Consider the following 24,822-nt stretch of genomic DNA (forward strand, 5'->3'; position numbering starts at 1 on the left):
CAATTCTGTCTGCTCATTTAAAATGGTATGTGGGGAATTATGTTTGTGGGTAAAAATCTCTAATTGTTCGAGAAGATCCATCTTGATTCCCTTGTCTACAGTGTGTAGGATTTGAAGGTTAGTTTTAATGTCTGTTATGGAATGTTTATTATCTGCTAGATGGGTAGCAAAAGTGGATCTATTTAAGTTGTTTAGGTGAAGTGCATCAGTGTGCTCTTTGTATCGGATCTCAAAATTTCTACCTGTTTGCCCTATGTAGTAGCAGGAGCAGCTGTCACATCTTAATTTATATATACCAGATTTTTGGTAGGGTGTGCTGGCTCTTTTGGTGTTGTGGACTATTTTGTTCTGTATTTTGTTGTTAGTGTGAAAACTTATTTTGACATTATGTGGTTTGAATACAATGCCTATGACCCAAGCATAATTGAAAAATTAGATAAAAACATTATATCTAACAAAGCAAAACCAGCAAACCAGACCTCAGTAGCAGAAGAAACCAAATTCGTTTGTATGCCTTTTCTCGCCTGTGTGTGAGTATGTGTGTGTGTGTGTGTGTGTGTGTGTGTGTGTGTGTGTGTGTGTGTGTAAAATTAGCCGGAGGATGTCAGGCACAGTGATGATGGGTGCGCATAGCGTGCGTGTTTTATAATCTACCTTTGTTAGTAAAACTGTTTAAACTTAATTCTCGTGTTCACGTATTACCATACCTCAAGGACCCACCGCTTACAAATCCTGACAAAATATTCATTCGCAACCATCATCGGGGGCAACAACACAAACTGAGGTGCAGTACAATGTGAACTTCGAGCGGTAACAGCATGAACATCTTCTGGCTACGCATGAACATCCAATGCTGGAATTCACATTGGTCTACTCCAGTTTGGCTAGAATATGAAAGGCAGTGATGGATTTTTATTTTACATTTGAGTGACTCACTGGCGTTAAATTAGACGAAATGTTGCAATCCAGTCAGAGTAACGTTGTCGATCTACAAACTGTTATTAATGAACTGCAAGAAGAGATTCAGCAATTAAAAGCAGAAATAAGTGAGTGTAACATTCCAAGAGACTTGTCAAATGATATAGTTCATGCAGTACAGGTGTAACTGCAATAAAGAATTTTTCATTATTGTGTTCAGTACAATGTTTAGCAGGAAACCCGAAGATAATGTGAAATTGTTTTTTTCGTAAACTTGAAGGTGCTACCCTGTATGTTCATAGACAGATTCTGATAAGCTAGTGGTTGCCTAATTAAGAATTCAGGGAGCAGCACAAGATTTCATTACCACGGATCCTACTTTCGAGACAACAGAAGATTACAATGTCTTTAGAATGATTGTTGTTCCGAGATTTAAACGTAAAAACGTGATCAGATTTTACAGAGAGCAGCTTCACAGTTTGCGAATGTGACGAGACGAATCTATTGAGCAGTTTGCTGACAGAATTCGAAACATTAACGCTCAAACGTACGAGTTAGTAGAAGGTGGAAATGAAAATCGCATTCAGTTGTTCGAAGGTGACCAGAGAGCCTTGGACACATTCGTTCATGGGTTGCACAGAGAGAAAGTAAGCAAAGCTGTTAGATTGGCACGATGTAAAACATTCCAGGAAGCAGTGGAATCAGCTGTTGGTTTCGTTGAAGCACTAAGATGACTGAATGAGGTGCAGAAACAAGAACACAGAGTTTTCAACACAACGGTACAATGCTACAGATGCAATAAGCTGGGTCACAAGTGTAAGGATTGTAAAGAGAATCAAATCTGCTATCATTGCAGGATGCAGGGTCCTGTTTCGAGAGATTGTCGCAACAAGAAGAAAGGTAATGCGAACAATAGACAATCTGCCAGATCTTTAAATGAGTACGGGGACATACGGGCCCTCCACTCCGTCCACCCATTTATGTGGACAGTGATTCCTGTTAGTTCCAGCAAAAAACAGACTGAGAAGGACTTCATGATAGGTGCTGTATATCGTGGGAGAAACATCAAACTACTTACTGACACAGGAGTACAGACCTCATTAATGTGGTGTTGCAAAGGTAAACAGGATAAATTGGAACCAGTGCTAGTAAAAGTGCAAGGGTTAAACGGAGGAAAGCTACGTAACTATGGAGAAGTTTACATAGAATTAACTCTTGGCCAAGGCCAAGATAAAGGTGTAAATAAGGATGAATACACAGCAACGATGCAAGTAGTTTTAAATAACGAAATGCATTATGACGGTGTACTTGGATTCAGTTTATTGTCTGCTAACGAGGCAGAGATATTTGTCGCAGAAAGAAGGATCAGTCTAGGCCATAGTAACTACAACCTAGGAAATCGTTCTTCAGATCGTACTCAAAGGAGCAGCAATACTGACATCATGAGAATGGAACGCCCAAACAATGCATCAGTTCAAACCATCCGAATCGATGTTCAAATTGATCAGCCTCAACAAACTCCCAAGGCAGCAGGACACACAACCTATGTTGAAGTTAAGTCACCTTGTTGCAAGGAAGGAACTTTGTTATTAATTGAGCAATCTGAGAAAAGCGAGTTACTGGATACAATGCATTGTTATGTTGCTAGAAGTGTAGGTGTCGCTACAGTGGTGAGACAGGATGTCGCAAAAGTACAGGTTACAATAATGAATATGACCAATGAGGATGTTGTTTTGCCACGAGGAACAAAAGTTGCTGAAATGTCAAGCTTAAGTAAAAGTGACATAATACAGATTCCAGATGAGGTAACAAATGCTGCAGTTATAAACACAGATTTTTGTAACAGTACCGCAAAAATGCAACGAGGAGACAAAGTTAATAATGGACTGAAGTAAGATTTGGAAGAAGATAGAACATTTGACAGCTGATGAACAGAAGATTTTAGTGCCTGTTTTATTGGAGTATGCAGATTTATTCCGAGAACGTGCAAATTTACCTGTCACTCATTTAGTTCAGCATCATATTCATAGAGGGAATGCAGCACCAATCACACAGAAACCTTGTGGAGTACCATTCAGTCAAAGAGGGTTGGTAGAAGACATTCTTAAAGAACAATTAGAAGCCAGAATTATAAAACCAAGAGATCCTTCAGACCCACCGTGGTGTTCGTCTGTTGTAATTGTAAAGAAGAAATCAATTTTTGGAGAACCACAGTTCCCTTTTTGTGTTGATTACTGATCTTTGAATGCCGTGAACACACACGACATTTACCCCCTTACCAAATTTAGCTTCCCCATGAACCATGGACCTTGCCGTTGGTGGGGAGGTTTGCGTGCCTCAGACATACAGATGGCCATACCGTAGGTGCAACCACAAAGGAGGGGTATCTGTTGAGAGGCCAGACAAATGTGTGGTTCCTGAAGAGGGCAGCAGCCTTTTCAGTAGTTGCAGGGGCAACCGTCTGGATGATTGACTGACCTGGCCTTGCAACATTAACCAAAACGGCCTTGCTGTGCTGGTACTGCGAACGGCTGAAAGCAAGGGGAAACTACGGCCGTAATTTTTCCCGAGGGCATGCATCTTTACTGTATGGATAAATGATTATGGCGTCCTCTAAAATAGTCCCCCATTCGGATCTCCGGGCGGGGACTACTCAAGAGGACGTCGTTATCAGGAGAAAGAAAACGGGCGTTCTACGGATTGGAGCATGGAATGTCAGATCCCTTAACCAGGCAGGTAGATTAGAAAATTTAAAAAGGGAAATGTATAGGTTAAAGTTAGATATAGTGGGAATTAGTGACGTTCGGTGGCAGGAGGAACAAGACTTCTGGTCAGGTGAATACAGGGTTATAAACACAAAATCAAATAGGGGTAATGCAGGAGTAGGTTTAATAATGAATAGGAAAATAGGAATGCGGGTAAGCTACTACAAACAGCATAGTGAATGTATTATTGTGGCCAAGATAGACATGAAGCCCATGCCTACTACATTAGTACAAGTTTATATGCCAACTAGCTCTGCAGATCATGAAGAATTTGAAGAAATGTATGACGAGGTAAAAGAAATTATTCAGGTAGTGAAGGGAGACAAAATTTTAATAGTCATGGGTGACTGGAATTCGAGAGTAGGAAAAGGGAGAGAAGGAAACATGTTGTTGTTGTTGTGGTCTTCAGTCCTGAGACTGGTTTGATGCAGCTCTCCATGGTACTCTATCCTGTGCAAGTTTCTTCATCTCCCAGTACTTGCTGCAACCTACATCCTTCTGAATCTGCTTAGTGTATTCATCTCTTAGTCTCCCTCTACGATTTTTACCCTCCACGCTGCCCTCCAATGCTAAATTTGTGATCCCTTGATGCCTCAAAACATGTCCTACCAACCGGTCCCTTCTTTTTGTCAAGTTGTGCCACAAACTCCTCTTCTCCCCAATTCTATTCAATACCTCCTCATTAGTTATGTGATCTACCCATCTAATCTTCAGCATTCTTCTGTAGCACCACATTTCGAAAGCTTCTATTCTCTTCTTGTCCAAACTAGTTATTGTCCATGTTTCACTTCCATACATGGCTACACTGAATACAAATACTTTCAGAAACGACTTCCTGACCATTAAATCTACTCGATGTTAACAAATTTCTCTTCTTCAGAAACGCTTTCCTTGCCATTGCCAGTCTACATTTTATATCCTCTCTACTTCGACCATCATCAGTTATTTTACTCCCTAAATAGCAAAACTCCTTTACTACTTTAAGTGTCTCATTTCCTAATTTTATTCCTTCAGCATCACCCGACTTAATTCAACTACATTCCATTATACTCATTTTTCTTTTATTGATGTTTATCTCATATCCTCCTTTCAAGACACTATCCATTCCATTCAACTGCTCTTTCAAGTCCTTTGCTGTCTCTGACAGAATTACAATGTCATCGGCGAACCTCAAAGTTTTTATTTCTTCTCCGTGAATTTTAATACCTACTCCAAATTTTTCTTTTGTTTCCTTTACTGCTTGCTCAATATACAGATTGAATAACATCGGGGAGAGGCTACAACCCTGTCTCACTCCCTTCCCAGCCACTGCTTCCCTTTCATGTCCCTTGACTCTTATAACTGCCATCTGGTTTCTGTACAAATTGTAAATAGCCTTACGCTCCCTGTATTTTACCCCTGCCACCTTTAGAATTTGAAAGAGAGTATTCCAGTCAACAAGGAAACATAGTAGGTGAATATGAATTGGGAATAAGGAATGAAAGAGGAAGCCGCCTGGTAGAGTTTTGCACAGAGCATTACTTAATCATAGCAAACACTTGGCTCAAAAATCATGAAAGAAGGTTGTATACATGGAAGAATCCTGGAGATACTAGAAAGTATCAGATAGATTATATAATGGTAAGACAGAGATTTAGGAACCAGATTTTAAATTGTAAGACATTTCCAGGGGCAGATGTGGACTCTGACCACAATCTATTGCTTATGACCTGTAGGTTAAAACTGAAGAAACTGCAAAAAGGTGGGAATTTAAGGACATGGTATCTGGATAAGCTGAAAGAACTAGAGGTTGTACAGAGTTTCAAGGAGAGCATAAGGGAACAATTGACAGGAATGGGGGAAAGAAACACAGTAGAAGAAGAATGGGTAGTTTGAGGGATGAAGTAGTGAAGGCAGCAGAGGATAAAGTAGGTAAAAAGACGAGGGCTAGTAGAACTCCTTGGATAACATAAGAAATATTGAACTTATTTGACAAAGGGAGAAAATATAAAAATGTAGTAAATGAAGCAGGCAAAAAGGAATACAGACGTCTCAAAAATGAGATCGACAGGAAGTGCAAAATGGCTAAGCAGGGATGGCTAGAGGACAAATGTAAGGATGTAGAGGCATATCTCACTAGGGGTAAGACAGATACTGCCTGCAGGAAAATTGAAGAGACCTTTGGAGAAAAGAGAGCCACTTGTATGAATATCAAGAACTCAGATGGAAACCCAGTTCTAAGCAAAGAAGGGAAAGCAGAAAGATGGAAGGAGTATACAGACGGTCTATACAAGGGCAATGTACTTGAGGACAATATTATGGAAATGGAAGAGGATGTAGATGAAGATGAAATGGGAGATGTACTACTGACGGTCTTGGGAGAGCCAGTCCTGACAAAACTCTACCATCTGGTGAGCAAGATGTATGAGACAGGCGAAATACTCAGACTTCAAGAAGAATATAATAATTCCAATTCCAAAGAAAGCAGGTATTGACAGATGTGAAAATTACCGAACTATCAGTTTAATAAGTCACAGCTGCAAAATACTGACTCGAATTCTTTACAGACGAATGGAAAAACTGGTAGAAGCCGACCTCGGGGAAGATCAGTTTGGATTCCATAGAAATATTGGAACACGTGAGGCAATACTGACCTTACGACTTCTCTTAGAAGAAAGATTAAGGAAAGGCAAACCTACGTTTCTAGCATTTGTAGACTTGGAGAACGCTTTTGACAATGTTGACTGGAATACTCTCTTTCAAATTCTAAAGGTGTCAGGGGTAAAATACAGGGAGTGAAATGCTATTTACAATTTGTACAGAAACCAGATGGCAGTTATGAGTCGAGGGGCATGAAAGGGAAGCAGTGGTTGGGAAGGGAGCGAGACAGGGTTGTAGCCTCTCCTCAACGTTATTCAATCTGTATATTGAGCAAGCAGTAAAGGAAACAAAAGAAAAATTCGGAGTAGGTATTAAAATCCATGGAGAAGAAATAAAAACTTTGAGGTTCGCCGATGACATTGTAATTCTATCAGAGACAGCAAAGGACTTGGAAGAGCAGTTGAACGGAATGGATAGTGTCTTGAAAGGAGGATATGAGATAAACATCAATAAAAGAAAAATAGTATAATGGAATGTAGTCGAATTAAGTCGGGTGATGCTGAAGGAATAAAATTAGGAAATGAGACACTTAAAGTAGTAAAGGAGTTTTGCTATTTAGGGAGTAAAATAACTGATGATGGTCGAAGTAGAGAGGATATAAAATGTCGACTGGCAATGGCAAGGAAAGCATTTTTGAAGAAGAGAAATTTGTTAACATCGAGTATAGATTTAAGTGTCAGGAAGTCATTTCTGAAAGTATTTGTATGGAGTGTAGCCATGTATGGAAGTGAAACATGGACAATAACTAGTTTGGACTAGAAGAGAATAGAAGCTTTCGAAATGTGGTGCTACAGAAGAATGCTGAAGATTAGATGGGTAGATCACATAACTAATGAGGAAGTATTGAATAGGATTGGGGAGAAGAGAAGTTTGTGGTACAACTTGACCAGAAGAAGGGATCGTTTGTTAGGACATGTTCTGAGGCATCAAGGGATCATCAATTTAGTATTGGAGGGCAGCGTGGAGGGTAAAAATTGTAGAGGGAGACCAAGAGATGAATACACTAAGCAGATTCAGAAGGATGTAGGTTGCAGTAGGTACTGGGAGATGAAGAAGCTTGCACAGGATAGAGTAGCATGGAGAGCTGCATCAAACCAGTCTCAGGACTGAAGACCACAACAACTACAACAACCACCAAATTTAGTGGAAACCTTGGATTACGTGGGCAGATGTCGCATTTTTTCAGTATGTGATTTAACAAGTAGTTATCACCAGTTAACAGTGCATCCAGATGATCAAGCAAAAACTTCATTTGTACCAGCAACAGGAGTATACAAGTATCTTCATATGCCATTTGGACTTTGTAATGCTCCAGCTACATTTCAACGCCTGATGGATTCAATTTTACGAGGGCTCACCCCAACACAAGCACTTGTTTACCTTGATGATGTAATAATTTTTGGTGAAAACATGAAGCAGCATACTGAGAGACTACAAGCTGTTTTTGAGCATATAAGAAGTGCCAACCTGTCTTTATCAATAGTTAAATGTCATTTTTCACAAAGTAAAGTTAACTATCTTGGTCATGTTATAACTAGTAAAGGTGTTCAACTTAATCCAAAATTAATTGAAGATGTAAATAATTTTCCTGAGCCACAGAATTTGAAAGAACTACAATCATTCTTGGGATTATCAAATTTCTACAGACGATTTGTAGCCAGTTATGCGAATATAGCATGTCCAATGACACAGATACTGAAGAAAGGAGCTACATTTAATTGGTCAACAGAATGCAAAAAGTCCATGGAAGAACTTAAAACTGCTCTAACCACAGCTCCAGTGTTAGCCTATCCAGATTTCAGTAAACCTTTTATTCTTTCAACAGATGTATCCAATTTTGCCGTAGGTGCAATCTTGTCTCAAGAAATTGATGCTTATGAACATCCAATCTCATTTGCTTCCAGACAATTAAACAAAGCAGAATGTAATTATACTACTACTGAGAAGGAACTTTGTGCTTTGGTTTTTGGTATAGCACACAACAGACGTTTATTAACAGGAAGAGAATTTACAGCTTTTACAGATCATGCCGCACTTAAATGGTTATTGAGCTTAAAGGATGCAAGTTCCAGATTAACAAGATGGGCATTAAGACTGAGTGAGTACCAACTTAAGGTTATTCACCGATCTGGTAAACAACATGTGAATGCTGATGCAGTGAGTCGAAAAGTCAATGTTTGTGTTGCAATAATTTGAAAAGTAGAGTGAAAGGCAGCTCAGGAAGAAGATCCGCAATGCAAATTATGGAAAAATGAACAATGTTTTGTTGAAATAGATGGTTTATTGTACTGAATCACTAGTAAAGGAAACTGCCTAGTTATTCCAAAAAGCATGAAAGAGCAAATCACGAGAGAGCAACAAGATTCTTTATTATCAGGACATTGCAGTAAAAAAGCAACAAACATTAAAATAGCTCAAATGTTTTGGTGGCCGAGCCGCAAAGCTGATGTTTTCGAGTTTGTTTCACAATGTGATTCCTGTAACAGACGGAATAATGTAGGAAAAAGTAGAGCACCATTGCAAGAACAGCCAGAAACAAGTGAACCATTTGAACGAGTAGGACTAGATGTCATAGGACCGTTGCCTAAGACTAAAGATGGGAACAAATACATATTGACAATGTTAGATCATTTCTCTAGATACCTTCTCATGATACCAATACCTGATCAGAGCACTGAGACTATAGTTAAAGTTTTTATAAAAAAATGTATTCTTGAGTTTGGACCACCATTAAGTATAATTAGCAATCAAGGAACAAATTTTATGAGTGAATCACTTAAACAGACTTGTAAGTTCATGCAAGTAACTCAGTTAAGTCTACACCAGCACACCCTGAAGGAAATGGGAGAGTCAAACAAGTCCACAGAACAATTATTAAAATGGATAGCCATTTTGTGAGCAGCAAACATGACAATTGGGATGTCTGTTTACCATAATTGGTAAGGTGTCACAATGCCAAAATGCACAGCCCAATTGCCCTAAGTCCATTAGAGATCATATTTGGAAGAAAAATGCATCCACCCTTTGAATTTGCACAATTGACTGCCGGAATCAGGAACTATAAAAGCTAACATCCTGAAATTTGTTATAGTCATTAATAATTACATACTGAATAAGCCTGTTCTGCAGCACTTTTTTATCTTTTCTCTGAGAAAAGCTCTCCTTTAAATTTTGAGGAAAATAGAGCAGTCGCAGGTAACATAAAACTGAATTAATTTCAGAACAACTATGACCTTAAACAAAAATCTGTTACACACATTTTATTAGCCTCTTATGCAGATGTAAACCGGGAAATTCTCGTTTTATTGCTTGATTAGTTTACGAGAAGAGATACATTATACTGACCATAGTAATTAAAAATTCAAATACTTGTACATTTTCAATCGAAATATCAAGGAATGTGTTGTACATAATAGCATCAAGCTTTAGTGTTTTAGCTGTAATATTTTTGGATATATAATAGAAAGAAACATTCCACATGGGAAAAATATATTAAAAACAAAGATTCCATGACTTACCAAGTGGGAAAGCGCTGGTAGATAGGCACAGTAAAAAAACACACAAACACACACACACACACAAAATTTCGAGCTTTCACAACCCACGGTTGCTTCGTCGGGAAAGAGAGAAGGAGAGGGATAGATGAAAGGATGTGGGTTTTAAGGGAGAGGGTAAGGAGTCATTCCAATCCCGGGAGCGGAAAGTCTTACCTTAGGGGGGAAAAAAGGACAGCTATATACTCGCACACACACACATATCCATCCGCACATACACAGACACAAGCAGGTGTGTGTGTGTGTGTGTGTGTGTGTGTGTGTGTGTGTGTGTGTGTGTGTGTGCGCGCTTTGGTCCAGTAAAATAGTGCTTATTACATGTGCATTGGATCCGGCAATCCTACAACACTAAACCCATACTAGTGACCCTGAATTTATTTGCAAGTGCTACAATGAACTCTCTTCCATCAAGCAGTACACAATGGATCACTTGCCACCCACTACAATGCACATGTGACAACTAGGTTTTCAAATTGACGCTCTGGCATCATTTTCCAATTATTCACCTTGTGTTCAGAATAGTTCAATGCAGTTTCCAAACACACTGACTTGGAATGACTCCTTACCCTCTCCCTTAAAACCCACATCCTTTCATCTTTCCCTCTCCTTCTCTCTTTCCTGACGAAGCAACAGTGGGTTGCGAAAGCTCAAAATTTTGTATGTGTGTTTGTGTGTTTTTTTATTGTGCCTATCTACCAGCGCTTTCCCGCTTGGTAAGTCATGGAATCTTTGTTTTATATATAACAAGAGTGTATTTTGTCCTATGGAATGCCATCTACAGCAGAACTCTTTAATGTGTTGGACCAAAACAAAAAACTTGTTCTTGTGAGATGAAGAATATCTTAAAGTCAAATCACTCAGGATGCTTATTCACATTCAAATATAATTTAAACTGTAGAGCGCCATTGCACTATTTTGCCCCCGTTTCAATTGCATGGCCGATTGAATGTCTAGTCATGAATAGTGAAGGAGGCAGATGGTACCAGCATTGGATAGTAGTAAAAAATTTAGGCAGTCATTCTGATCTTTGCCGACTCAATTACTGCCCAAAATGTGTGCATCTGCATCCACATACATATTCCGCAAGCTACTGTATGGTGCATGGTGGAAGTCATCTTGTACCACTACTAGTCATTTCCTTTCCTGTTCCACTTGCAAATAGAATGAGGGAAAAACAACTGTCTGTATACTTCCGTATGAGGCTTAATTCCTGTTATCTCATCTTCATGGTCCTTATACAAAGTGTACATTGGCAGCAGTAGAATTGTTCTGCAGTCAGCTTCAAATGCTGTTTTTCAAATTTTCTCAATAGTGTTTAGTGTTCCTTTAAAAGAATGGTGCCCCCCCCCCCCCCCCCATATCATGAATTTCCTTTTGAGTTTACAAAGCATCTCTATGTGCTCGTTGTATCTCATATTGCTTTTCAGCAGTACTTCTAGGTATTTTAATCAACATAACTGTTGAGGATTCTTTTTCCTACTCATGTTCATTAACTTAAATTTTTCTACATTTAGAACTATCTGTCATTCATCATGGCAATTAGAAGTTTTCTCTGTCATCTTGTATACTCCTACAGCTGCTCAACAGCAACACCTTCCTGTACGCGTCATCATCATCATCATCATCATCATCAACAACAACAACAAGGGCCAATGCCATAGTATACTCTTTGTTAAACCGAATTGGTTTCCATCCAGATCTGGCAACTCCCCCCCCCCCCCCTCCTCCCTCCCACCAACTCTTCCTTTTGTTTTTCTATGCCAGGGATATGCATATTTCTTTGTGTGCAGTGGTCAAAGAATGGGTATGGTTGCATGATTTTCCTGCGTGAATGATTTCTTAAATGCATAATTTAAAACTTTAGATTCCCATTTGCTATTTGTACTGCCACACCAGACTGATCAATGGGCGACTGGGTAGAATGGGTAGAAGTGTTCGACATGCCAAGCAATTTTACTTAGGACCAGAATTTTCTCAGGTTCTATTTTGCTAAGGTTTGGTAGTTGTATGCTTCATGCCTTGATCTTTTTACAGATGCATAAATCTCTACAAATGTTTGCCTGTCATTATTTGTGCATCATGCATATTGTTCAGAACTGAATCCAAGGTGTGGACATGTTATTCAATGTGAACTTGTATGTTCTTGGTAGGATGAGGCAGGCTGTGTAGAAAAGGAGAAAAGACGGGAGCAGGAGGCACATCAACATACTCATGTCTAGGGACGTAATTTGGTACGTGAGAGATGGATGTACATCTGCAGACAGCAGGTTTCTTTATCTTGCGTGGTGAGAGATGACACACGCTTCAGCGGTCCCAATTTATTCTGTGTATGCTTCCTTCCACCAAATGCCTTGAATGCCCTTTTGGCAAGTTGGATCCATTGTCTCTGCATATCAGTATGTACTGTAACTCATCGCAGTCCAGGTGACTTTCCATTCTTTGAGCATCTTGTGATGATTGGTGAGCAGAGGAATATCTGTGGGATAACTTGTAGCAAAGAGGTAATTCTAATTGGTGTGACTACATGAGTTGTTCTGCAGTGTTAAATCGGAGATTGTTTTGTGGTTCTGCAGTCTATTTATCCAGTTTTATGATCCACGATAGCTGACTGCAACCTGTCATTAACACATTCTTGACCACAAAAGTTAACTGCTGGTAGTGATTTTTCCAGAAATCAGGATACACTCTTGTTACAGTGGCATATGGGAAGCCCATTGTGTGTAATCCCTCAGAGATGGGGTGCTCCATGTAATAGGCAGCTGTGGATAGAGCCTACAACAAACAAAAACTGTATTAATATCGCACACCTTGCTTACGTTATGGTTACCACGTCACACCATTGGCCAGTACAAAGTCTAACAACATTCCAGTCGTGGCATGTTGAACTATTGAATTTGCCCTGGTGACCTGGCTGCTCTTTTCCCAAGATATCAACTATCTTTAATCCAAATGCTCATGAGTGTAGTACTACTATTGCAACAAATTTCTGGAAAGCTCTGTTATATGTAATTTTAGTGCACTGTCCTTACACACTGAATGCAGCAATATTCACCATTGTGAGGTTATATTTCAGCATGACACACAACTATCTCTGCAATCAAGAAATTTATTTATATTATTATTTGAGAACTTCTTGGTGATATTTAAGAAATCATCATAAATCTGCAAGCAGAAATGAGAATTAAAAACAATGATAATTACAATACTATTATAGAAGTAAAATTTGCATCAAACTCTTTTTATTAGCCAGTATGAAGAGGCTATAGTTTTAATTGTGTTGTATAAACAAACACAGTGCAACTTGGCCTGCGTGAATGACAAAAGTTTAAGTTATAATTAAAACACACCACTCGTATGTTTTTTTGTTACTTATTAGCTACTGTTACTGGATGACTGCGTAATAGGTGCTAAACAAAGTATAGGGCTGTAGATAGAGAGATGCCAAATGAAACACATTTGGCTGTCAAGAGAGCAATGTGTGATGCCTTCAGAGTCTGCTGTAGCAGAATACTGTCAAATGACATTTCACAAAATAGAAAGAAATTCTGGTCATATGTAAAGGCTGTCAGTGGCACCAAAGTTAGTGTCCGCAAATGGGACAGGAACTGAAATTGAGGGTAGCAAAGCAAAAGCTGAAATGCTTAACTGTTTTCAAATATTCCTTTACAAAGAAGACCAGGAGAATTGCCCCAATTTAGCACTTGTACCACTGAAAAGATGAATGAAATAAGTATTAGTCAGTGATGTCAAGAAACAGCTGAAAATGTTAAAACTGGACAAAGTTCCAGGCCCTGATGGAATCCCTGTCAGATTCTATAGTGGATTTGCAGCTATGTTAGCCCCTCTTCTCACTATAATCTATCATAGATCCCTCAAACAAAAAGCTATGGAAAGTTCGTGGAAAAAGTCGCAGTTCACACCCATCTACAAGAAGGGTAGTAGAAATGATCCACGAAACTACCATCCAATATCCTTGACATTAGTTTGTTTTAGAATCTTAGCACATTTTCTGAGCTCAAACATACTGAGGTATCTTGAACAGAATAACCACCTCAATGCCAACCAGCATGGTTTTTTAAAACATTGATCATATGAAACACAACTTGAACTTTTCTCACATGACATACTAAAAGCTCTGGATCAAGGACACCAGGTAGATGCAGTGTTTCTTGATTTCCAAAAAGCATGTGACTCAGTACCACACCTATGCTTACTGTCAAAAGTACAATCATATGGGATATCAAATGAAATTTGTGTCTGGGTTAAGGACTTTTTGGCAGGGAAGGCAGCATGTTATATTTGATGAGGATCCATCATTAGATGTAGAAGTAACTTCAGATCTGCCCCAGGGAAGTGTGTTGGGACCCTTGTTGTTCATGTTCTATATTGATGACCTTGCAGGCAATATTAATAGTAAAATTAGGCTTGCAGATGATGCAGTTATCTATAATGAAGTATTATCTGAGAGAAGCTGCATAAATATTCAGTCACATTATGATAAGATTTCTACTGGTGCAGAGATTGGCAACATGGTCTAAATGTTCAGAAATCTAAAGTTTTGCACATCACAAAACGATAAAACATAGTATCCCATGACTATAATATCAATGAGTCACTGTTGGAATGGGTCAACTCATACAAGAATGATAACATAGGTACAGTTGTGGGCAAAGCAGGTGGTAGACTTAGAGTTATTGGTAGGCTACTGAGAAAGTGCAGTCAGTCTACAAAAGAGATTGTCTACAAATCATTTGTGCAACCCATCTTAGAATATTTTGAAAAGTGTGGGGGATCCATACCAGGTAGGACTAACAGGGGATATTGAATGTATACAGAGACAGGCAGCATGAATGGTCACAGGTTTGTTTAAGTCATGGGAGAGTGTCACAGAGATACTGAAATGGCAGACTCTTGAAGACAAACATAAACTTCCCGAGAAAGCCTATTAGCAAAGTTTCAAGAACTGGCTGTAAATAATCACTCTAGGAATGTACTTCAATCCCCACCTATCCCTCACAAAGGGATCGTGAGAATAAGATTAGAATAATTACTGCATGCGCAGAGACATTCAGACAATAATTCTTCCCATGCTCCATACGTGAATGGAACAGGAAGAAACCCTAATAACTGGTACAGTGGGAGGTACCCTCGTCCATGAACCTCAGGGTGGTTTGCAGAGTATAGATGTAGATGTAGATTAGCTACTGAAAATACATTAGCATATAAAAGATTTATTTTGTCTGATAGCAGTATTATCTCAAAATATTACTACAGTGCAAGAGAGGCAGAAGAAAAGACATGCAGAGAGCACACAAAATACTCATGTAAACAAATGCACTTGGAAATAAGAATAAATTCTCAAAATGCTCATGCTAAATATGAAAAAATACGTAACTGCCACTGTGTTTCATTAATTAAATCAAGAATGAAAATTCTTTCCATGCGTGGAGGGTCCTGATGTAAGGTAATTTCCTAAGTGAACTGTTGTGTGCTGTTTATAAACTTCAAGTGAATGTTACATTTATGGCTTTTATGTTATGACCATCTGTTTGCAACTGAATAAAGGCAGCATTTGTTTTGGCACGTGTTTCACCTCAATTTATTATGGCATCAGTGGTTGTGTTTGTTGGTACTGTTCTACATGTGTTCTTGCTGAACTGCAGGGCTGTTCTGCTTGTATCACTAAAAGGGGGCGCGCGTGCTCACACACACACACACACACACACACACACACACACACACACACACACACACACACACAATCACAATCACAATCACAATGTTCAACACTGGAAAAATGTTACAATAAAAGGTGCTACTGTATGCAGATTCTACACATACAAGTGAAAACAGAAAACACACTTCCTAAAAAGGTACTTTGATAGGTGTGTTACAGGAGTGTCATAACCTGACATGTGACAACTTTGTACATGTTAAATATTTACATTCAATAATTTGTTGCTTATCACTGTAATCATGATTATGTATTTATATTTACAGTCTCTTCCATTGATTATCCTATGAGCCTGATGTCGGCCTCAAAATGAAAGATGTTATGTATTTATGTATGAACTTATTTTATGATGTACAATTAATACAGATTGTCAAAAGTTCTGCCAATGAATAGATTCAGTATTTAGTTTTATTCTGGAATGTCAGCATAATATCTATCTTCAACTGCCATAGTAACTTTATTGGATTCAAAACTTATCCAACCAGAAAATTTCTTTAGTTACAAGAATAAGTGACAGATGATTATAAATCTGAGGAAAGGACTGAATGCTCCAACAGTTTGTACATAATTTTTTCCTGTTGTCAAAGCACCTTTGTGGAAAGTGCTTTGTCCTGATGAAACATAGTTTTTTCCTTTTTTTGCAGTCAAAACTAAATCTTGTACATTGTTTTTGTTATTATTATTATTATTTGACCATGTTGGTCCAAAGAATCCCATAGAAGACAAGTAATATCTCCCACATCCGTAGTCTTCAATAAGTAATGTGTACCTCTTGGGTCATGCCACATAGTAAGTACTGGAGAGGACTAGACTGGTTTTGGCTGAGAGTTTATGTGATAAACCTAGGGTGCTTCAGCTGGAAGCTGATGATTACCACTATCCTCTGTAACTGTATCCTCCTTGTTGGATGACTGCCGTATGGTACATCAGTAGCACAAGGAACGTATTTATATCTAGTGTGTAGCAGACAGTGCTTCTGACAACACTACCCAATTCATTTGCAAATGTGTCTGTGAAGAATGATTGTCACTAAACCTCCACATCAGCTCTCTTTAGACATGTGTGAGAGGAAGTAATATGCTACCTGACTCTTCCCAGAACGTACTCTCTCAGAATTTTAATAATAAACCTATTTGTGATTGCCTCTCTTGTAGTATCTGCTGCCGGAGTTTGTTGAGGATTTCTGTAACTCTATTGCGACGACCAAACAGTCCCATAGCAAAACACACTGTTCTTCATAGGATCTTATCACTCTCTTGTATTAATCCAACCTAGTAAGCATCTGAGACTGATGAGCTGCTATATAGTGAGTAGCAACCACCCTTTTCATTATAATGTTTGATTTCAATCTATGCAAACTGAGCGAGGTGGCGCAGTGGTTAGACACTGGACTCGCATTCGGGAGGACGACGGTTCAGTCCCGCGTCCGGCCATCCTGATTTAGGTTTTCCGTGATTTCCCTAATTCGCTCCAGGCAAATGCCGGAATGGCCCCTTTCAAAGGGCACCGCCAACTTCCTTCCCTAATCCGATAAGACCGAAGACCTTGCTTCTGGTCTCCTTCCCTGAAACGACCAACCAACCAATCTATGCAAAGTTGTCAATCACACACTCATTAACATTCGTGCCAGGATAGCAACAAATTGCTTGATGAGTGTCACCTTTTAAGCCCACCGTTGGGCAAGATTTTTTTGCGTTCACCCTGGCTTTCAAGTCTCCCATAAAAAGAAATAACAGATTATTTAATTGGGGTGAGCATGAGGATTTCACAAATCACTGCAATTGTCACCAGTCTCATATTATTATTAACATATTGCACAGGCGTTACTGAAATTAAAAGTATGCCGATAAGAGTGCCCTGCAGCCATTCACACTGGTGGGCCTTCGTTTGTAACATATGAAAAAAAATTTCAGAATTTTGCACTGTGCTGTAGAGCTTTGAAATAGTAACATTAATCTATTACCCTAATGTAATGGTTATTGTGGAGTCCTCGCATGCTAAAGGATGTAGGTTCGAGTCTCTTTAAGTGTTTAGAAATCTTTTCATTTTTTTAAAAATGACTTTGATCATTATTTTTATTCATTTAACGCTTGAAATGTAACTTTTTAAAATTTCTATTCCTTTGTTACATCATTTTAATCAGCATATTAACTATTCCAATTTATCTTAACTATTACAGTTGATCTCATTTTTCTCCCTATCATTCTTTACCTACTACGAAGCTTTTTGCATGTTAATTTAATTACTGCTATTTACTGATTTTGATTAATTTCTTCCCTTTTATCATCTTATATTCTCGTCCATGTTATGGCATTCATTATTTTTATTCTTCATTTTGCTGAAATTTCGTTTCACTTATAATACCTTCTTTCATTTCAATCTTCATCTGTGTTATTTTGTATATAGCACAATAAGAATTTATGTTTTAAATGTTTATATGATGATTGCCATTAAAAAAAATGTACATTTTGTATTGTAACAAAAAATACATTTTTGACACCATTACATAGTTGATAAGAGTAAATTATTTCGTCTTGTGATTTTAACCGATAAACAGCCATTTTCAAATCTTTAAGTACACTATATAATCAAAAGTATTCGGACACCCCCAAAACGTAAGTTTTTCATACTAGGTGCATTGTGCTGTCAGGTACTCTATATCAGTGACCTCAGTAGTCATTAGACATCGTGAGAGAGCCGAGTGGGGCACTCCATAGAACTCTTGGACTTCGAATGTGGTCAGGTGATTGGGTGTCACTTGCCATATGTCTGTACGTGAGATTTCCACACTCCTTAACATCCCAGGGACCACTGTTTCCAATGTGGTAGTGAAGTGGAAACATGAAGGGGTACTTACAGCACAAAAGTGTACAGGCCGACCTTGTCTGTTGACTGACAGAGACTGCCGACAGTTGACGAAAGTCGTAATGTGTAATGGGAAGACATCTGTCCAGATCATCACACAGGAATTCCAAACTGCATCAGGATCCACTGCAAGTACTATGGCACTTAAGCGGGTGGTGAGAAAACTTGGATTTCATGGTTGAGCGGCTGCTCATAAGCCACACATCACATATGACAAATGACGCTTTGCTTGGTGTAAGGAGCATAAACGCTGGACGATCGAACAGTGGAAAAACATCGTGTGGAGTGACGAATCACGGTACACAATGTGGTGATCCGATGGCAGAGTGTGGGTATGGCGAATGAATGTCATCTGGCAGCATGTGTAGTGCCACTAGTAAAATTCAGAGGCAGTGGTGTTATGATGTGGTAGTGTTTTTCATGGAGGGGGCTTCCACACTTTGTTGTTTCATGTGGTATTATCATAGCACAGGCCTACATTGATGTTTTAAGCAGCTTCTTGCTTCCCACTGTTGAAGAGCAATTTGGGAATGGTGATTGCATCTTTCAACACGATCGAGCACCTGTCTATAATGCACGGCCTGTGGTGGAGTAGTTACATGACAAAACATCCCTGTAATGGACTGGCCTGCACAGCGTGCTGATCTGAATACTATAGAATACCTTTGGGGTGTTTTGGAACGCTGACTTAATGACAGGCCTCACCAACCAACATCGATACCTCTCCTTAGTGCAGCACTCCATGAAGAATGGGCTGCCATTCCCCAAGTAACCTTCCAGCATCTGATTGAGCATATGCCTGTGAGAGTGAAAGCTGTTATCAAGGCTAAGGGTGGGTCAATACCATACTGAATTCCAGCATTACCGATGGAGGGCGCCATGAACTATTAAATAATTTTCAGTCAGGTGTCCGGATAGTATTGATCTCACAGTGTAGTATGAGAGAGAAATAAAAATAATGAAATTCACATGCACAAAGATTCAAAGTAGGAAACGAATAACTGCGAGAAGAAATAAGAGCAATTGAAACAGTTAATATGCCTATTAAAATGATGTGACAAAGAATAGAAATAAAAAAATTTAAACCATTTAATTGAATAAAAGTAATGACTGCAGAAAGATTTAAAAATAAAGTTTCAAAGAACCTCGTGCATGTGATGATTGCACGATAACTATTATGCTACTGCAATAGTTTCATTAATATTATTATTATTTTATAAGCTGTCGAGCAGCATGCAAAATTCTGAAATTATTATTATTATTTATATTTAATTACCCTCAGACGAAAGCCCATCTGGTTAATGGCTGCAGGGAGTGATATCTTGGACCTTAACCTACATGATCGAATTGATAAGTTTCAAAAAGTCATTCCCACTGTTTTGAACCTCTCCTTGCGAGTTATAATTGCAGACTGGGTACACTGCATCATTCTGTGACCTTAGGACTGTATGAAGTGCTGTGCAGCTATTGTGGGTTATCTACCAGTCTATACCTACAGTTCTCTTCTTTTGCATCTAGAAACGTACTCTGCAAGCCATCATATGGTGCATGGTAGAGGATTCCTTGTAGCAGTGCAGGTCATAGACTGAGGGAAAAAATTTTATAAGCCCTGATTTGTTACCTTCTCTTTACAGTCCGTAAGTGTGACATGGTGGCAGTAAGATTGTTCTGCATTCTGTTCTTGTAACTTCCTCAGTAGTGCTTCACGAAATGACATCTTCTTCCATTCAAGGATTACCATTTGAGTTAATGGAGCATGTCTGTAATATTCGCTTGTTGATTGAACCTGCCACTAACAAATCTAGCAGAACACCTCTGAATTGCTTTGATGTTTTCCTTTAATCTCACCAAGTCAGGATCCCAAACAGGTCAGCAGTACTCAACAGTGGGTTCTGCAGGTGTTGTGTGCACAGTTTCTTTTATAGGTAAGCTATACTTTCGTAGAATTTTCACAATAAACCGAAACATTTGCCTTTCAAATCACAAACCTTTCATTCTCATTATGTTTCTGTTGGTTTGAAATGTTAGGCCTACATAATTTAATTGACATTACTGTACCAAGCAGCACACCACCAATACTTTATTCAATTTGAACATTACAGGATTGCTTTTCCTACTCACCTGCCTTAGCTTACTTTTTTCTACAATTAAAGCAAGCTCCCATTTGTCTTTTTTTCTACAATTAAAGCAAGCTGCCATTCATCATGCCAAATAGAAATTCCATCGAAGTAATCTTAAATCCTCCTACAGTCACTCAATGAAACACTACAACATGGTCAGCAGCCACAAATTGCTGCCCACTCAATCTGAGAGTCCATTTATGTGTGTAGAAAACTAGTGGTCCTATCACACATCCCAGGAGCACTCCTGGCGGTACTTGTCTCTGATGAACACTTACACGGTTCTACTAATTAAAGTCTCTGAGCCACTCACATATCTGAGAATGTATTCTGTATGAGATCTTTGTCCACAGTCTACAGGATGGCATTGTGTTAAATGCTTTTTTCGAAGTTGAGGAATATTGAATCTGCCTGTTGCCCTGCCTCCATAGTTTGCAGGATACTGTGCAGTTCTAGGGCAAGTTATTTTTCACCTGAGCAACGCTTCCTAAATTTGTGTAGTGTTATGGATAGGTGTTTCCCTGTCTGGTATATTCATACTTGGAATATTCTCAAAAAATATGCAGCAAACTGACATTACACCTCTTGGCCTATAATTTTGCTGGTCAGTTCCTTTACCATTCTTATATGTGAAGGTTATCTGTACTTTTTTCCACTTGCTTTGGGACTTTGCATTGTGTGAGAGATTAGTGACAAATGCAAGTTAACTAAGGGGCCAATGTGAAGAGTCCTACCTCTGTTAAACCAAATATTGATACCACCAAGAAGTGTGGCTTGCTCGCTTTCAAACTTTCAGCTGCTTTTCAACATCAGCGTGCCTATTTATATATCCTCCATATGGAATTTTGTGTGGAAGTGGAACGGTGGTACATCTCGGCACGATCCCTCTGCGTGAATGATTTCATAACGGTGAATTTAAAACTTCTGCTTTTCTTTTGCTGTCCATCAGAATGATCTACAAGTAACTTAATAGAAGCCTTAAATCCACTTAGAAATCCCAGAATCTTCTAGGATTCTTGGCAAGGTCTTTCACTACTGATGACATCTCTGCATTTTGGTTTGAACAAAGAATGCATCAATCTCTGTTTTCTCATGATTTTTTGAATTGTGTTATTAGACCCCAGTTGGCCTGTATCATTAATTGACTTACTTACAGAATGCTTCACCAGAATGTGATTTTCCATGTGTTTGAACTTTGCCCATCCTCTGTATCCATATTTGATCTTATAGATGTCCATTCATTGTTGAAGTAGGATGCTAACAACTTCTTCAAGTGAAAATTTGCTTAATGGCTGCAGCATTGTCAGCTTCAGCAATGTTATTTAATAAATAATGTTTTTGATAAAAAAAAATGAGCAAAATTAGCTACTCACCTTTAGCTGATTGGTGTGTCATACTTATAAAGACATTAACACCATTGAGATGTTATTAACTTTCAAGACACTGCTCTTCTTCTAGTATAATTGAACACATTCAAGACAAACATACAGATACTTTCAGTTTGTCCACCCAAGCTGACAAGTGGAAGAAATCATATCAGTCATTTTTGATTGAGCTAAAGAAGAAGAAGAAGAAGAAGAAGAAAAGAAATGCCACTTTAGGCAAATATGGAAACTGCTTGCAGGCTAGTGAGAAATAGTTAACCGTGTGATGACTGGCCTACACTTCTTTTCATATTGTATACCATGATGCAGACAGCTTGGATGTAGATGTGATTACCCTTTGTGCTATAGTAGTGGGGCTTATCACCCCATAATTACGCAGAAGGAGAAGTTGATCTTAAAAAAGTGAAAAAGGTTGCAATTGGATAATATTTTTTTATGATTTTTGTGAAGGCCGTATGTAATACCAATGCCTCAGATGACTTTGTTCAACTTTTTGGTAATCAATCACCTTCAGAAAAGACTGTCAACAATGGTTTTGCAGAATTTTGCCTTGGATGTGCTTCCAGTTGTGAAGGTAGACCAAAATTAGTTGTTGGTTTCAAAAAGCATCAACGCTCTACACATCATCATTTGGAGAGGATTGGTATGTGACTTAACGGTGAGGTGGAGGCATCCAAAGCAATATGTAATATGGCAGTACATTTGATTTCACATGGACATTCAGTTTTGAAAAGGATTTGTTCCTAAGGGACAATTTGTTCACAGCTTAAAAAAAGTCTTCTGTCAATTAGTATTAGGAAATATTAAAAAAATTCGACCGAGGAAATTCAAAATTTGTATCCAACAAAACTTGATAAATCTGTATGTTCTCGAAACTTGGCAGTAATCGACTGTATGGATGTTCAAAGATGAACTGAAACCAAGAAATGTTCTTCTTTCTTAAAGCACTCCCAAAAGAATGATCACATTTTTCTTTGGTTACACTGGATGTATTGTGACTATTGCTTTAGTGGATCAGACGATAGTTAATGCTGAATGGTATACAACAATGTGTTTGCCACAAGTCCTCGATGAAATCAGGAAAACAACTGAAAACATTGCATCATTCTTCTTAGTGACAGTTCCAGCTGTCACACAGCATGTTAAACAGTTCATTATTTATTCCACGAAGTTTTGGGATTGCAGCTGAATGATGTCGATTCATTGGCAGGTTATTTTGGCTGACAACCATTCAGCCCTCTGCAGGTGAGAATTGTGCACTGGAGATTGCTTGACATTGCTAACTTAGTACCAAAAATTGGCATGATGATGGATACGCAAGGGCAGCCCCTGCATGAGTGACCTCTGTTGAATTTAGTGCTCTCTTTGAAAATTGCTCCACCTATGGCGTGCAGGAGCATGCATAATGGTGATGATACATGTGCACTCTGTTGGAATGTGGGGTTGCACAGTTAAAATTCAAATGTCAAATTAATGAAATCAATTCAAGTTATCTTCCATTACGGTTGTGGCTGCACTCAATGACTGAGATACGACTTTCAAATAATAGAACACAGCAATCGACCATCCTTTTCTTTCTGGTTCTATTAGGTAAATTTAGATTTCGGCTAGTGCCTAAAGAGTATGAATCTGCTTGAAATTTACGTAATGAGAGATAATTACTACTTGCAGTACTGGATTAAAAGCATGGATTCTTGTTGAAACTAAATTGGTGCCATGAACAGTCTTCCTTGTGGTATAAGGAAAATACAATGCAAAGTACAAATATTGAAAGCGCAAAAATGAATAATATATCTAGGATAAATATTTTTACTCTCTCAGTTGTAGATTTTTTAGGCTGTCTGATTTTGCAGCAAACTTAGTGCTTAGCAAAAGTCAGTTGTCCAATTATTACACACACACACAGGCGCGCGCGCGCCCACACACACACACACATTCTTGCATTTTTATACACACGTAGCATTTACTACACAAATTGTTGATGCAAGAGTAAAAATTACTTGTCCATTTTGTGTGAGAGCTTAAACCTAAATACTCTCGAGCGAGATTGATACAAAGGTTGTTAAAAAAAAAAAAATTTGAATATTCTCTGGACATTGCTCTTCTGCTACAAAGATAATTTTAAAAGGCTATCGTTGCTGTCTTCTGCACAATGTACAAATTTCTTATTACTATTGAGGAAAAGAAAACATTCCTAATAACAAGAAAAAGCTAGTTGTTTAGGTATTGCGCAAATGTCACATGGGTTTTATTTAAAGGCCCAACAGTATTGGGCTATCACCTTCCGGTATGCATTTTAACAGCTGATATTTGTCGGTGACAAGTAAACTGCACTAGACAAGAGCCTTATGAGTTCAATATCCTTTTATGTCAGTATGTGATTTTATGAGTGAGTATGCTCTTGTGAAAATTTTTGTAATTATTGTTTGTCATATTTCAGCCTTCCCCGGTTGACCCTTGTACCTATTTTGTAATAATTTGTTCAATAGGTCCATTTTTCTTCTGAAGAAGACAAATTTGTTTGTTGAAACCATGGTAAAGGGTTAATAAACTTTTCATTTTACAACTAGGTTGCTGTTGTTCTCTAATCTTATAAAGCTTCTGTGTGCACTTTTATCAAAAAGCACAGTCATGATATAATTCTTAAGATTTCTTGATGTTTGAGAATGAATTCGACTCCTCCTTTTAGTGAAGTTGTGTCAAATTTCTTTTCTCTCCAATTCTATTCAGCACCTCTTGATGTACATGAACTATCCGTCTAATCTTCAGCACTCTTCTGTAGCACCACATTTCAAAAGCTTCTATTCTCTTTTTGTGTGAATTGCTTATTGTGAACATGTA

General features: G+C 38.4%; 1 protein-coding gene across 9 annotated transcripts in view; it reads left to right on the forward strand.

Annotated features, from left to right (window-relative positions):
• Positions 1–24,822, forward strand: part of LOC126266625 (L-seryl-tRNA(Sec) kinase) — a 45,190-nt gene that overhangs the window by 6,525 nt on the left and 13,843 nt on the right. The gene's annotated exons all lie outside the window — the stretch shown is intronic.

The sequence above is a fragment of the Schistocerca gregaria genome, chromosome 4, assembly GCF_023897955.1.
Source record: "Schistocerca gregaria isolate iqSchGreg1 chromosome 4, iqSchGreg1.2, whole genome shotgun sequence".
Lineage (NCBI taxonomy): Eukaryota > Metazoa > Arthropoda > Insecta > Orthoptera > Acrididae > Schistocerca > Schistocerca gregaria.